Below are 11,693 nucleotides of genomic sequence, written 5' to 3' on the forward strand. Positions count from 1 at the left end.
GCTTCATTGGTCAGATGAGTATTGATTGTAGGGTAGAGGCCTGATAGAATCAATCATCTTTGCTCCTTTCTAAAGAGAGGAGGCCATCTCTTGCCCCCTCCCCTGGGGTATGGCCATGCCTGTGATCCTGCATGTTCTGTCACAAAGGTCATATTGTTGGTCGGTTTTTTTTAGGACAGGAAGTAGCAAGAACCTCCTATCTGAGTTTATTCTATTCTCCAGCTACCATGTATCACTTTTGATTTTTGCTGATAAAAAAAAAAACAAATTAGGTTTCTCATTCATGAATTTATATTAAGATTATTTTCCTTGGCATCTTTCTTACCATTCCTTGTTACCATTTTCTCTCATTTAAACAAGTAGCACTTAAGTCAGCCCTCTGTATTCAGTTTAGCCAAAGGCAAAGTCCAGGCTAGGCTTCCCCTCTACTGTGTCTAGGGGAATTCATCTTATTCTCAGAGAGCGGGGGAAGGCTCTGACATTGAGAAGCTGAATTTAATCAGCCCAGGAATTCTGAATTTCCTGTGTCCAGAGCCCATTTCAGCTGAGTGGATGCTTAGGGAATGAGTTTGCTTCCCTCTCTTCCCCCACTCCTTCCCCAGGCCATCAGCAGTTTTCTACCTATTTATACTTAGGCAGTTTGACAACGTTAAATGTTTACCTCTTCTAAAATCTAGCAGTACAGTTTTCAATTGCCTCCAGGCATTATAAAGGTGGAGCTAAATTCTGTGACGCTTCATCTGAGAATCCATTCTCAACAGTCAATGACAATTTTTGATTCAGAATTTGAGTGTCTGTTTACAATGTGGCATGAACCTTACCCAAGTTCTAGGTTCAAAGAGTTTAAATCTTAGGGACCTAAGACAGCATGGACTCTAAGCTTTCTACATTACAGATAAAGGATTTGAAACCTAGAATTGTTAAAATAACGTAGCGAAACTTGAGAATGGAGAGCAGTTTGTAAAAATGATGTAGTTTTCATTGGCATTTTAGTTTTTAGCTCCAAATTAAAACATAATGAGTCTTGAGGGAAAATATTCACATTCAACAGTTGTTTTCCAGGAAAAATAACTTTATCTGGGAATTAAAAAGCTTTAAAATGTATTTACTGTGACATCAGGTGTCAGATGGAAACTCCCAAAAAAGTCTCACAGAAGTTGTGAAATAACTTGTGATTGTTTATAAGAAGTACCCCTTGCGTCCCCTAAGCTTGAGGCTGGGAAGGGGTCACATTCACAGGGTACCAGAAATCCCTTCAGCCTCAATCCTTTGGGAACCAGTAGGGTCATAAGACACTCTGAACCTCTGGCAGGCTTCCAGGGTCACTGACCCCACTCTGGGCATCTGATTATATTTACTGCTCCAATGTTAACTGTTTAACATTATTGTTCAAATGGGCTGTTGCTCCTTCTGCCCTCTGCTTGTGCTGTTGTGCTCAGCGTTTTGTTTTTGTTTTTTCTTTTTCCGTAAATGCAGAATTGGCCGATTTTTAATGGCCTTGTATAGATTATCTTGACATTTCTTTTAGCCTTCTCTCCTAGGATCCTGATGAAGTTAGAGCATTGCCGAATGGCATTAATTGGGATAAACTCAAAATAGCATCTCCCACCAGCCACCAGCCCTGTGCAAGTTCCCCATACCAGGGAACTCCTTCCCTGAGGTCAGTGACTCACTTTACTGTCTTACTTCCTACCTGCTTCCTCCATACTCCCGGTCCTGAAGGAGGGCATGCTCAGGAGCTTGACACATGTGGCCCTTGGCAACTCATTTTCTGGCTTCTCTGGCTTCATATCCCAAAGCAATTGTACATGCTAGCAACTACCCTTTGCTGCAGCTCCAGCCAATCCTCCTTATTTGTAAATTGCATATTTGTAAATTTGCCTACTCCATAAAATTTATTGGTAACCCCAAAATCAACACTTGGGGCATTTTGGTGGTCATTATGGGCATGCGCATATGCAGAGTGGTGAAAAATTTGAGTTGTCCCACGTGCTTATTTCCCAGCTGGAGTCATACAAGGTGACACTGCCTTCTTGTTCCAGCTCGCATTCTGTAAACAAGCGTCCCTTTCATGGTTTATTTAGTGCCACATTTTCTTCATTTTTGTACATTTTGTTGGTGATTTCACTGTTTAAAATGGCCCCTATGTGTAGTGCTGAAGTGCTGTCTAGTGTTCCTAAATGCAAGAAGATTGCGATGTGCCTTACGAAGAAATTAGGTGTGTTAGATAAGCTTTGTTCAGGCATGAGTTACAGTGCTGTTAGCTGTGAGTTCAATGCTAATGAATCAATGATACGTTTTAAATACGGTATCTTTAAGCAAACACAGATAAAAGAAGGTTAAGTATTGATTGACTGATGAAAATGTTGTGACCAGAGGCTTGCAGGAAACAATCTCATATTTTCCTCTAGGAGCAATGGTTCAGGATTTGCTCATTCAATGTTTGCAAATACTTTATAGAACATAATTGATGTAAATGAGGAGAATGACTATATGTGAAATACTTGCAATTCTTTAAATATGCCAAGTGCCAACTTGTATCTGTACAAGTTGAGGTTATCCTCTTTGACTTATATGTCTGGCAGCTTTTCTCCAGCTCCCCAATCTGCCAGCCCTCTTTCAGCCTTCAAGATGTACTTCATTCATTCACCTGTCCTTTAGCTCAGAGTGTGCTTCGCCCACAACTCATTGTGTATATTCACATAAATTATTTTCATTTGAAGTTGAAAGGTAATTTTAAGGGGAAGAAAAATCTCAGACGTGCAGGTGGAACTCATGTGGTAGGGAGGGGCACTCCTATGGCTTTGCTTTGGCCATGAGGCAGGTCTCATGGGGAGGAGAGAGACGGGCTGACAAAGCAGCCTTCTTCTCCTCTTTCTCCCTTTTGGATACATTCCCACATGCTCTTGTAGTATCTTCGGCCTTTTTGGGAGGGCTCTGGTTTGGGGAAATTTAAATGATTTAGAACTAAAAATACTTGAGGACAAAATATATTACTGTAAATATATATGTGTGTGTGTAGATGCATACACATATATGTGTGTATACATATATACGTATGTATCTACACACACATATATGTATATATACATATATGTGTATGTATCTATACACACATGTATATGTATAAACTCACAGCAACAAATAACTGGCTGAAAGTTTCCAGAGGGGAAGAAGAGATAGGGAAGCCTTGAGAACACATGGATAAGGGGGCTCATAGAGAGTGGCTCATGCATACCCTCCTGCCTGAGTCCCAGGGGGCAACAGAACCCTCAGTTTGAATGGTAGGATTTAATAATATGGGGAGTAAGGGCCGTACCTTGTTCTCCTGCTAGAGCCTATGAAGACAACAGGACTTCAGAGTAGAAATGACCACATTGACAGTTGAGCCTGGAGGGGTCTTAGCAGCCTCATGGAGTCACCTACACTGCACTGTGGGGGGAGGAGCTGCAGAATGACTTCACTAGAGAGGAGGGCAGAGCAAGCCATATGTCATCCCTGCAGGGACCACAAGGCTTGGAATGAGGGATGTGTCTTCAACCAGCAGGTAGCTAATGGGATCGAGTCTTAACTATTAGTTGCGTGTCCAGATGCCATCAATATCGAGACTATTCCCCTCCTTCAAAAGGTGCCTCCTCTTCCTTAGGCTTAGGTACAACCCTGGAGAATCACAAATTCACTGCGATACAGTTTTTTTGTCACCCTCACAGGATGGAGGATTTACATAGAAATAAAACAAAAACTCTAGTACATTTCTTACATGTAGAATCATTGCCATTTGTATTTACTAAAGGACTTAAAAATAATCATAATGATCACAAAGCAGAACTGTGTTTATGGATATGCAGTAAAAAGTCATAGTAAGCCAGGTCATTCAAAAAGTACTTGCAGGTTAAATGTATTGAGACTCAAGTCAGTGTGTAAATCTGTGGCTTATTTGGCGTAAATTTTTATATTATTTCACAAAACCTTCCGTTCATACTTGGACACAAACCCTGCATATTCTGGGCCAGAATGTCCAACCTCATCTCCTGCCCCTTCTGATGTCTGGCTCAATGGTTGACATTCGACAGGTATATCAACAAATAATTTTTCAAACTAAGGGATGGATACAAAGATGCATACCTGTTCATGAAATCCTGGAAAACTAACATCAGTAGACCTCCTTGGGGCCTAAAACATACTAGAACTGAGGGACACCTTTAGTTGTCTACCCTAAATTTATTCTCTCCTTTGTGGGCTGGTGTGCCCAGCCCTAGGTGACAACCATTACTGACTAGGCCAATCGAGACAGTGCTTTCTCTGTTTCTTCCTTAGAAGAGCTTTAGAGTTACAGTCTTTCTGAAGGAAGTAGAGAGTTGTGGGAAAGTGTTAGGATAGGTTGGTTGATGCTGAAGTCACAAAGAAAACCCAACATATCAGTTTCTTAACACTATAAAGCTGGGGTCAATGAAGGACTTTCAACAAGCAAATTTGTCCTATACCCTATTTTCGTAAATAATACAATCCCAGCACTGTGGGAAGCAGCCAGGGATGATATGTAAACAAACAAGCCTGTGTTCCAATCAAACTATTTACAGAAATAGGCTCTGTGCCTACCTGCTGACCCCTGTTTATAGTGTTTTCTACTGCAGTGTTGGGCTTTCTTTGTGGCTTCTGCCTAAACCATCCTAACCTGGCTAATAATTCTATCCCATCTGGGTGGTCAATAGAATGAATGTACCTTTGAAATCATTCTAAAAATTTTACACAAAACATTATCAGCATACGCTTAAAACAAATGTAAAGAATTAGAGGATAGAGTCTCTTTTTTTGAGTTAACAATACCCCTGCATCAGCATCATCATTTTATCGGCTCGCAAATTCTTCATCTCTGGTTCATTCACCCTGATGGTGAATGAAGTACCCAGCTGAACATGATGAGGGCTTAAAACTGGCATGAAAGATCATAAGAAATTCAATAAAAAGTATAGCTATCATCCATGAGCTGATTTAGACCAACCTGATTTCTCGTGTCTGCTGAATCATTTGCAGGGCGGCTAATAGACCTCTTGATGTGCTGAACTGGACGGCAGAAGTAGTAAACATAACTAGCTTTGTGACTTGGGCAAATGATTCATATGATCAGGCTTGTGTTTTCTAATTTTACCTTCTAGCACTTAAGAATTCTGTTAGAGGCCTATGCTTATAAATTATCCAAATTAATTATCCAAAGCAGCCACTCAGGCATGTGCAGTTTTTATTAGATGATATTGCCCTCTTCTGGATGCCTTTTGTATCTGCGCTGTGATTTGTTTTTCCTCTCAGCACACCTGCCTTGCTTTTTGCTTCATTTAATTTAGCACAGCCAATGGCTCAGGCCCAGCTCCTCTGTATTATTATGTCATGAGCTGCAGTATTTCATTCATGAGCTATGACACGTAGTGTAGAGAGGGAACTTTTAAATTCAATTCTGTTATTTTATTAAAATAAAAAAGCTAAACTATACCATAGAATTATAGTTACAAAGGACCTTAGACAGCATTCCAAAAATTTTAAACAAATACCATATACTGTTTTCAAATACATAATTACATTGTGAGAATATAAAAACATAGGCAGGAATGACATATACCAACTTCAGCATCAAGGTTGCTCCTTAGGAGGGAGGGAGATAAATGCTATCAGGAGGGGTGACTATATTTATAAAGTTTTATTTATTAAAAAGAAGACTCTGAAGATAATAATGGCAGTATATTTATATAAAAGCTGAGCTTGATGGGGTAGATACCACAAAATAATTTTATGTTCTTGCATCACTTTTTTTTTACATGTGCATTTAGAAATCTCTCTGTCCTACCCCTTGATATTTTGGGCAGATTCCAGAGCTTCTGCTGTCACTTTTAGGTATTAATTCATAGTTTCCTTTACAGGATCTTATAAAGTTCAGTCCGATCTAAACAAAAGTTTTTATCTCTCCTTCAAGCATCTTCAGTGTGCCTGATGCCTGGGCCTACAGGCTCAGAAACTTGTGGTGTCAGCCTTTTCTCTTCCTTACTCTGTGCTGTTCCTTTGGCACAGAGTGCTGCATGCACGCGCACGCGCACACACACGCGCGCGTGCGAAGGAGGGGCAGGAAAATCTGACTTGACTGGCTCAGTTTGCAGTTTGGGTTGGTTCTTTCTGGCTGTGGCAGATGGGGCACACCTAGGGTATTTGGGCACTTTTCCATATGGGAACCTCTCACTATACCCCTGTCTGGCCCCATCCTCTGCACAGATCCTTTCTGTTGGGGTCACTAGTCCAGGCGAGTAGACTTCTTCGATGGGGTTGTTTCCAGCTGCAGTAAGTCTTGCTATCTTCCACAAGGTCCTTCTGGCTACACAAAACATACATTCCTCCCTATGGTTAGCTTGCTCTCATGGAGGTTCCTTCTCCTCCCTTGACCCTTGGGGCAGCACTGCCACCCTCTTGCCTTCATCAGCCTGTATATATCCTCTGGACTTCATTGACTCACGTCAAGCTCTCTGTGGAAGCTGGCCCTGCTCACTCTTGGAGTGGGCAAAGGGGGCACCTAGCACCTCTGACATCTCTTTCCACGTTTCTATCAATCTTAAGGAATCTTCAGTTCTTTCTTTTATAGCCTGAAGGTTGATGGGCTTAAGGTGGCAGAGCATGTTTTCTCATTCTCAGGAAGTCCTGCGTCAATGACCTTGTACTTCTTTTTAAAATAGGTGGGCACGTAATATTCTTTGTTCTTAGCTGGAATCCAGAGTCCCATTTGAACATGCTTTTAGTCACCTCTTGGCTAGGTGTCTGTGCCCTTGCAAAAACCTAATCGCGAATGGCAGATCTCTGTCTAGAACCCTGTATTCATAATTGCCAGTTATAGAGATGTATGTCCTTGCTCCTCAGAGCTGGTTTTATCCAGGGCCTCCTTTTATAAGTCTGGGCTTCCTTGATGAGCTCAGTTCACAGGGTTACCAATAACATTTGTTTTTTAAGTACATGATAATTATTCTATTACTTTTTATTTTCACTGGATATTTCTTAATGTAATTTAAGAAGTTATTCTAATCTATCACACTGTATTCTACTAGTGAGGAGACTAAGATCTGGGTTGGCTAAAGCCATCTGCTCTACATCATACACCCAGAGTTGAAACCCAGATGCCCGTACTTGGCTTTGCAAGCTTGAAATCTGTTATACCTTTCACCCAAAGCACAGAAAGTGTAGTGCTCAGTGTCTTTTGAATTTACATGAGTGAGAGGTTAAAAATATTCTTAGCTTAGTTCACAGCAAGGAGCACGGCTATCAAAGTATTCTTAGAGGGCATTAAAATTAGAGGCAACTTTCTGAAATTTGGGGGTATCTGGGATTCTAAGCATCTTCTAAGGAATAAAAATATGCTTACGAATAGATCCACATCTTGAGTCCACACATACACACAATGACTTGTTGATACTGAAGACATATTGTTCCAATTAGCTGATAATTTTAGAATTAACAGCTTAAACATATTCTAATTTTATAAAAGGTAAGTGTGTGAAAGTTGTGGTTCAACACAGAGCACATTAACCACTTTATTATGTCATCGAAAGTCTAAACAACTTTCTCTTTTCCGGGGATTGTTTTCTCAAGTCTCCCCATCCCTTTGTCCATCCATCCATCTAACAAACATTTATTTAGTGCCTAGTAGGTTTATCTTCCCCCTGTCCCTGGCCCTGACAACCACATCTCACCCAAGGCATTGGCTTACTTGATCAAACTAACCACTAATGGTAGTTTGTCTCTGCTATTTCTCTGACTGAGGGGATAGCTTCAAGTTGCTCGAGGCTGTTTTAGGGTCAGCGATGAGAATGAATTTAAATTGGAAATTTAGAGCTGCGCTACAACACAATGGATTTTTATTAAGTAGTGGGGGGTTTTGATCATGTTTTGCTCCTGCCCCATTCTTATTGTTCTCTTCTTGGAACCTGGTTTCATTGGTTTCTGTTCTGATGCACCATGTGTGCTTTCTTGCTTATAAACTGATATGCCTGGCAGTGAGGAGGTGAGTGTGGTGCAGGGCTAGGAGTGTACCGTATGCATGCATGCATGTGCGCAAGGCGCATGTGTATATGTGAAAGAAGCCCACAGTTCTAACTTTTAAATGAGGCACATATAGCAATCTCTTTTATCTTTAGCGAATCTTCAAAGAGGTGGAAATTCAGAATGCTTTACAGCACACTCACATTGTCAAATGTCATTTTTAGGATTTTTAAATCATTTAAGAAATTCATTAAATGAAGTGATTTGAAGTATACTGTGCAAGTTGGTTAAGTATTTGGATAAACGATTTTCTCTAACTTAGGAGAACAGCTGCTTCCTTCAGCTCAGTGATGCAGAGAAACTAAAATGCTTGAAAAATTTCAATCTCTTGTTAAGAAGCTGTAAACATATGGAATGTGTGCACATTTTGCAGGAGTAGAGGACTGCAGGAAGAGGCGGGAGTTAGGCCGAGAAAGTGCAGCTGGCTGCTTGGGGCAGCCCTCGAAACCACTGCCCTCTGGTGAGGTTACCATGGTCTTAGCTTTGCTTCTCACAAATACAATATTTTGAATTTGAGCACAAAACTATGTCTGTGTGTTTATGTACAATGTTAATCTATTAACATCTCATAGAATTAGTTTTTGTCGAAAATCAGTTTGAGAAATTCTGATCTAGGTAAAACTATTAATGGTGATTGCAATCAGAATATTCTTTTTTTGGAATGGTACCCAAAATACCATGAAGTTTGCAGTACCTCCCTCCTCTGGTCTCCTTAAACATCCCTGTCTTTCTGTTTATACAAGTCCAAATTATATAAATGATTGATATTATGCAGTGTACGTTGTGGTTTCTTGCTGAGATTTAGAAGATATTCCTCTTTCTACATGAGATATGGGAAGCCAAAGACCACCCAGGGCTGCTGGGAGCCACCAGAAGCTGGAAAAGACAAGGACGGATTCTCTCTTAGAGCCATAAAAGGGTGTGTCGCCCTGCTGACACAATGATTTCAGACTTCTGGTCTCCAAAATTATGAGGGAATAGATTTTTGTCATTTTAAGCCACCAAGTTTATGGATCAGCTTTAAAGAAACTAGTGCAGAAGATGCTATTTCTTCCTATTTCTTCCCAAATTGTTCTTTAGCTCACAAGTCATTGACTCCATTCAGACTTCTATTAAACAAATTGTCCTACCTTTTCCAATAGATTACTAATGAAAACATACTGACTTTATTTTTAAGGTAATTCACTTATTTGTTCATTTAATACAACACACGTACCTGACATTTCTAAAGTTTGCGAGTCAAGAAATATTTTTATAAGAGCTTATTAGACTCATAACCTAGCACAACTCACAATAGTAGCCTGAGTTCTCTGGATTAGAGTTCTTTAGTGGAGGGCAGAGGAAAGGAGGTTCCTTTCCCTTTCCGGGACACAGAACCAACCTGGCCTAATTTTAATTTTTTTTTTTTGAAACATCTTTGTCCCTCTTGTCCTCTCCTTAGTCTACTTGGCACACAGTTTGCTCATGTGCTTTAACTCTGAAAGGCACGTGAGCAAGCTGGCCCCACTCCAGAAAGGACCGTAAGCTCTAAAATTATCACTATCATTGCTCCCGATCCCCACTCTTTCCAACAAAATTCACTCCCTGTGTATTTTATCTTTTCTAGGATTTGGTCAATCAGATTACTTCTCATTTACATTAATGGATGAGTGCTTGACTTTGTATAACCTAGGAATATTGGCATTTTAAGAGAATACTTATATATTTGTTACTTGCCTTACTTCCAGCTACTGAAAGGTTGGAATGATCCTTAATGATCCATTTTAAAAAACAAAGTCATTTTATCGGAACGCTGCAGTGTGTTTGATTGTGTTTGGGGAGCCAAAGTGTACTATCCATGAGATGGGGGGTGTGAGTCAATGGCCTGACAGCCTATTCTGGGAGACCCAAGGTACAAGGGAGCAGGGTCTAGTTTCAAGGAATTGAGGCAAATGGAGGAGAGTGGGCACTGGATCCAGTTGTATTGGCTGAGAAGGGAATCATAAAGAGGAGTGACCAATATATTTTTTACTTTTCCTTTATGCGGATTTACAGTGTTTCACATATTTTTGAGATCTTAAACAATGAATGCCATACATGTCTTTTAAAAAAGACTAGATTAATCTTTTAGATCTCAAGAACAAGTGAAACCCTATAAATCTGCATAAAGAAGAGGTAAAAAATATTTCCTCATTTCTTTCCTCTCTCATCCCCTCAAGGGAACTAATCAATCAAAAGCTGGTACATATCCTTCCACATCCCATATGAACATATATACACATTTGTTGTTTTTTACCGTTGACCTTTTTTGGTTTGTTTTTTATAAAAATGAATCATACTATAAACATTTTATAAAATTTGCTTTTGCTTAATCGTACATCATGGACATCTCTCTGGGCAACATGGATATGGAACTCATTCACTCCGTTCAATAGTTAGGTAACACCCCATTGCATGGACTTATTGAACTTTATGCAATCATTTCCTTATGAATAGACATTTAGTTTCCCTTTCAGGCTTTTGACACTAAAAATATCCTTGTACATACATCTGTACATATTGGTGTCCTTATTTTTTATAGCATAGGATTCCTTAAAGTGGGATTCTTGGAAAAAGGGTATTGAATTTTAATAGATATTTCCAGTTTACTTTCCAAAAACATGATTGCATTTCACATCTTATTCACAATGTAAGAATGCCTATTTTTGACAATCTTGCCAGCACTGGATGATTCACCCTTTTTAATTTTTGCCAACCAGATGGATGAACAATGTTTTCTCAATGCTGATTTTACTTTTTTTTTTTCTCTTTTGTAGGACTAAAGGTGAACTTCACTGGGCACTGGAAAAACAGAATCTCCTGGGCTCTGGATACAAAGCACAGCCTTTGGAAAGTGATAGACCTGGTTTAAATACTTGCTCTGCCAATTCTTAGCTGTGTGGTCTCAGGAAAGTTAATTTTTCTAGTTCTCGGTTTTGCAATCTGTAAAATTGTTTCAATTATTAAATAAAATGATACATGTAAAGCTCATAGTACAATCTCTAACAGCTACAAGAACTTAATACATGATAGCTATTATTGTTATTATTATTATTACTATTATTTTATAATGATATAAAGGGCTGGAGATATAATTGCAGATTCATCATCATATTATCTTGGTTGTCAGTGTGGTCACAATTTACAGACTAAGCTTAAATGAATTAATCTTTAAAAGCAAAGTGGTTTCATCAGAATGCTGCTGTACATTTAATTTAAATTCTATATATTTGATTTTATCTTGTAGGGATACTTTATTATTACTCATTAATTTACTAATTCCATTAGCTGTTTCTTTTAAAGACTTTTTTTTTTCCCCCCAAGTATTTGCCATATTGTAAGCACTATTCTAAGCATCAGGGATTTACCAGTCAGGATAAGTTAAGGCTAAGCTGTGGTAACAAACAATTTAAAAATCTCGGTGGTCTAAAACAACAATGGTTTATTTCTTGCATTCACTACATATGCATTGAGGGTCACTCTGAGTCCTCTAGTCCTCAGCAGGGATTCATGATGATGGAGTGAAACTGTCCGTCAGAGGGCAAAGAGTACATGGCAAACACTCATTGAGTCATTGGCCAAAGAAAATAACAATAGGGAAGTGC

General features: G+C 39.4%; 1 long non-coding RNA gene across 1 annotated transcript in view; it reads left to right on the top strand.

The window, feature by feature from the left end:
• LOC120594862 (uncharacterized) overlaps window positions 1–11,081 on the top strand; it is a 38,777-nt gene extending 27,696 nt beyond the window's left edge. The window contains exon 5 of the long non-coding RNA XR_005650725.1: window positions 10,866–11,081. This is a non-coding gene — a long non-coding RNA (uncharacterized LOC120594862). The remainder of the gene's footprint in view (window positions 1–10,865) is intronic.
• The last annotated feature ends 612 nt before the right edge of the window (window positions 11,082–11,693 follow it).

Source organism: Pteropus medius, unplaced genomic scaffold, assembly GCF_902729225.1.
Source record: "Pteropus medius unplaced genomic scaffold, Ma_sr-lr_union100, whole genome shotgun sequence".
NCBI lineage: Eukaryota > Metazoa > Chordata > Mammalia > Chiroptera > Pteropodidae > Pteropus > Pteropus medius.